This window comes from Lolium perenne, chromosome 3, assembly GCF_019359855.2.
Source record: "Lolium perenne isolate Kyuss_39 chromosome 3, Kyuss_2.0, whole genome shotgun sequence".
NCBI lineage: Eukaryota > Viridiplantae > Streptophyta > Magnoliopsida > Poales > Poaceae > Lolium > Lolium perenne.
In genome coordinates, this window is record NC_067246.2 from 342,709,705 (window position 1) to 342,714,888 (window position 5,184).

Below are 5,184 nucleotides of genomic sequence, written 5' to 3' on the forward strand. Positions count from 1 at the left end.
CGAGTATGGTTTGAAGATGCCGGCGGTAAGGCTTTTTAGGCCCTCCTCGCGTTACCGCCGGCGAGTTGGTTTTGGGTCGCCGGGGATAGGGCACTTACCGCCGGCGAATCGAGATTGGAACAGCTAGGGGTAAGGCGGACCGAGAGCACCTGGATGGGCCTCCCCTTACCGCCGGCGAGTTTGTCTCGGAGATGCCGGGGGTAACTTAACTACCGCCGGCGAAAGCGATTTGCAAGTGCCAGGGGTAAAGGGGGCTGCTGTGGGCCATTTGGGCAGAAATTACCGCCGGCGTCCCCGTTTCATTTTCGCCGGGGGTAAAGTTTGGGCCATTTGGGCTGAAACTACACATGCACCCTCGTCGCCACACACGCACGAGTCGTAGCAGCCAAACCCTTAGCCATATTTCCTCCACACCCACAGACGTGGCGGCGGCGGCCACCCACCAGGACGAGCTCGCCCAAGCTGAGAGCTTTCCCCCGCGTGGCCCGTGGTTGCCGACAGGATCCTCGCTCCAAGGTGGGCCGTGAGGCCGGCCCCCCGACCCCGGCGACCCCGGCGCTCCTACGACTGTCACCCTTCCCCCCGGATCCGGCCAATGCGCCCTCCATCGGCACCCTGCTCGCTCGCGTCGGAGTTGGGTACAAAGGCGACGGCGGCCTCGGTTGGTGGCCGTCCCGATCTGTAGCATCGGCTGCTCGGAGCTCCTGCTGGTGGCGTCCTCCGAGTGCAGCTCCTTCCGCAGCGCCGTCCCGATCTGCAGCGCCGGCTGCTCCGAGTGCTGCCTCGTCGAGTTCGCCTCCCCGCGTCACGCGCGTGGTCGAGGCGGTTCGGTACCGGTGTCTGCACGCCGGTTAGGGGCCTACGGCCACCAGGATGCGCCGGCGGCGACGTGAGCAACGGATGCCAGATGGTGCGTCTTCACGTCGTGCAGGAGGTGGAGTTGCTCGCCCCCAAGCGACCTCGACGCCGTCGCGTCGGCCTCGGCCTCCCACGGTAGCTGCTTGATGCCCTTGAGTCGATTCTGAACCTGGTGTTGATTTTTTTTGTGTGCAGCTAGAAATAGATGAATTCAATACTCAATTTTGATTCGATTCACTTTAGTACACGGCAAATATAGTGAGCAATTTGATGTTTGTATTGTTGTTTGGCAAGAAAAAAGACATACATTGACTAACTATTGCTTCAATTCGTCTAAAATTTCAGTTTCTTCACATTATTCCGAATTCTGAATTAGTTGGCTTCAGGTTCTTGTTCCTCTGGTTTGCTTCATGTCCTTGAGCAACTGCATCAACAGCGGGATCAACAAGGTGTACGTCCTCACCCAGTTCAACTCGGCCTCCCTCAACCGGCACCTCTCCAGGGCCTACAGTTTCAGCAATGGCGTTGGCTTCGGAGACGGTTTCGTCGAGGTGTGAAACTCTGGAATTCAGACTACATGGATTTGTTCAGGTAATTACTGCATATGGATTATTTTTCGCAGTTGTCTGTCAAAGTGCATGGTTAAATTGTTCTTGACATTTTGATATGCAGAGTCATCGGCAGAGAGACGTAGGCATCAGCATCTATTGTTTACCTATTGATGATAGGTGATTTCCTTTTTTTCTCAGTATAAGAAGTCGCAATTGGCCATCCATACAAAATGAAGTTTTCCAATTCAATAATTGTCCTTGATTCAGACTTAGCTGATGTGCTCCTGTACAGCAGTCTGAACTCTGAACCTGAATTTAAAACATAGCTGTTTCATACTCCAATGCATGCTACTTTTGTTTATCTCCATTCTGTTAATTTGAATGGACTGGAAATAGTGTCGTAGCCAAATGCTGATAATTTAAAACCTGAACTCTGAACTCTGTACATGAATCATCATAAGCCACTTTTGTTTATCTCCATTCTGTTAATTTGAATGGACTGGAAATAGTGTCGTAGCCAAATGCTGATAATTTTCAAGTCTCAGTTTCATTTTGTTTAGTAACATTATTACCGTTTGTCATCTTTTCATTATAAGTATGTATCTGCATATTTCAATATAAATATTTTTATCTGATTATGTGTACATTAAAGATCTCTAGCTATTCAGAATTTTGCAATTCATGTAATGAAGGTTATCAATATGGTTATATTTATATTGTCACGAATTCTCATTTGTCTCTCTAAAATTCCATGGAAAGCTAGGTTCTATTTATATTTTATGGTTTGATCTAGTGTAAAAAGATGCATTTTGGTCTAGTAAATCTCTGTAAACGTGTCTAAAGTATGATATTGTTTTCTCTGAATTTAGCCATTATGCCGTAGCAAACTATGTCGATGGTTGAGGTAAAAATATAAGTGCTACGATCATTTTCAGCAATGAACACACAAGTTAGTTCATGTTTCTTCTATGATGGATGGGTAGCTGTATTCTTCCTTGTGAGATTCAAGTTGGTGTGAATCTATGACTGGGGTTAAGTTTTGGTGCTAATGACCTATTTCTTCTAACAAGATACTGTGTAGACATTCATATATTGTGTGTTGTTAGGATACACTTCCTTATTTTCCGGTTTTCTTTATATTTTTTCTACTTTCTCATTTCTTTTTAACAGTGGAAATAACTGGAACATGACTGCGTTATGTTGATATTTACAGAGCTTTTCAAGTTTGATACCAATCCCGGGTCTCTTTGGGGTGAGATCAATGCTATCATGGCCCTGGACTTTGGGCATGAAGGGTGGGACCAAGGTGAAGGTGGACGATCTGATGGTGTTATGATGAGTTTCTTTTTTCTCAGGATGTATCTGTAAAACGTGGCTCTAGCTGGCCCCACCCTTGTAATATTGCTTAATTAATGTAATAGTAACTATATGGTGAAGGTGGACGTTTTGGTGGCTAGTTTTTTTTAAATCTTGTACACACATAGCGCTGGCGAATATGGCATGTGCTGGTGGTACACTCGGTTACCCCCGGCGAATTGGCTAGGCGCCGGGGGTAACAAATACCGCTGGCAAATATGGGAAGGCGCCGGGGGTAACGGCACGTTACCGCTGGCGAAATGCAAGGTGCCGGCGGTAAGGCCTTACCACCGGCGAGGTGATCGCCGGCGAATCCGAAAGCGCCGGCGGTAAGCCTTTTCAGGTCGCCGGCGGTAAGCCTTTTCCTAGTAGTGGGAAACCCTAATAAATATTTCAATGAGAGGAAATTATTTCTCTTAAAAAGAAAACAAAGCCAACCACCATGTTAATAATGTGGTGATGCTAGATTAGCTTGTGTGAACCATTTGGGGTGTTAGTCTAGTACTTAAGATTTGTTTGGTGATTGTATGCCTCGTATCCATTTATAGACACTAGTACCGAGGACTACCAGGAGGAGGAGGTCTTCTACGAGGAAGAAGAAGAAAACTTTGATCACTGTACCACTCAAGGCAAGCTATACTCTTGCAAGTTACCCTAATGCAAAGCTCTACTAGAGCAAGGCACCATGGTACTCTTACTGTATGCTTAATGCTCCAATCCCAAGATTTTACCCTTACAAGCTTTTACTTTGATTATCAAAGCTTACTTTTATAGTTAACTTTGGTCTAATTATAGAGTATTACAAGAGTATCAAACTTAGCCTAGAGAGTTAAAACTCAGTTAGCACCCCTCAGGACTAGTTGCTAGTGCTAAACTAAAATTGTTTACTCTAGATGGGAACATGTGACTCAAATGACTTTGAAAAAAACCTTGGAATGATGAGTCATTCTATTGAATTTTTTTGAAGGTGAATATGACTTGAATGTCATGGTGAATTTGACAGAAACTGATGATTGGGTTCGTATGCGATACCATTCCAATTCTTGAGTACCCCCACAATACCTGATTATGGGTAAGGCTTTAGCTGGAAATTTATGTGTCTTAGTATGGGTTCCCTCTGAACAAGCGTCATAGAGGTTATGCCGAGGCTGCCTCCGTTGAAAGTGAAATGACGTGAAAAGAGTTGAATGTCTTACCCAAGCCCTGTGCAGTTCCCAGGATAGCAGTTGGTTATCACTGGGAGGCCAAACTCATGGGGGAGGTGCCTATACTAGGGTATGTAAGTGAAAGGTTAATGGTTGATGATCCGCATACTGAGTATGATTATTCAGGGCTATCCCTGACGGATGAAATCAAATGTTGTGGCACAAGTGTACAACCTCTGCAGAGTGTAAACCTATTCGAATAGCCGTGTCCGCGGTTATGGACGGTTGGATGGCCATACTGTTCCGTTGTCAGAAGTTTTCCAATGATGAATGGTGAATTGAACGGTGAATTTGACTTGACCACAACAGAGTTGTGGGAATGACACTAATGTTCCCACTTGAGTTAAGTTAGGCAAATGAAGAGTCTTTTCATACTAAGTGTTTATGAAATAAAACTGGCTATATGCAAAGGAACCTAGAGCTTAGAATCCTCTTACAAAAATTGTTAGTACTTACACTAGTATTAGTTTGTGAGTACTTTAAAGTACTCATGGCTGTGTCCCTGGCTATTCAAATGGCTAGACTATGAAGAGGAGCAGCAGTATCAGGATGACGGACAGCAGGACGTCTACGATAACTAGGATCGGCTTCTAACGTCAAGCGTTGCCTGTGGATCAGATGGATTACTACTACTTCGCTTCCGCTATGTGTTGTAATGATCATTAGATCAAATATTGTTGTAAGTTTGGATCATGTGATCTTTTGTTGTAAGACGACTATGGTTTGTAATGAATGATGGTTCTGTAATATCAACTGTTATGTCTCGCAAAAACAATCTTCCTGGGATTGCGATGTATGGCATAATAGGCATCTGGACTTAAAAATCCGGGTGTTGACAAGTTGGTATCAGAGCCATTGTTTGACCTTAAGAGGCCCTAGTTAGCATGGACGCCTGAAAAACTTAGTTTCACAAACAAAGGAAGTGAATATTTATGAAAACTTATTCACATTCTTACCCTTGAGATCTTTTCAAAAAGAGGAATACATGCTCTAATTTTCCTTATAATTATACCTAAAATTTTGACACACTTGCACTTCTCTAACTTACTCATCCAATTCACTTACAGATGGAGCAGCTCAACCACACCAAGTTTTACCAGTTGGGCAATGGAGGAAGCCTGATCTTCGAGAGGGACTTGGACGCTTTGTCTGAGCATCTCGAACGCCCTCACCCGGAGTTCTTCGGAACTCAAGTCAACGACCAGCCCGGAGGA

At 44.9% G+C, this 5,184-nt stretch overlaps 1 long non-coding RNA gene across 1 annotated transcript; it reads left to right on the forward strand.

The window, feature by feature from the left end:
• Window positions 1-350: 350 nt before the first annotated feature.
• LOC127346048 (uncharacterized) lies at window positions 351-2,845 on the forward strand. The gene is made up of 4 exons (XR_007879238.2): window positions 351-993; window positions 1,245-1,449; window positions 1,531-1,586; window positions 2,623-2,845. It is a non-coding gene; the product is annotated as an uncharacterized lncRNA (long non-coding RNA).
• The last annotated feature ends 2,339 nt before the right edge of the window (window positions 2,846-5,184 follow it).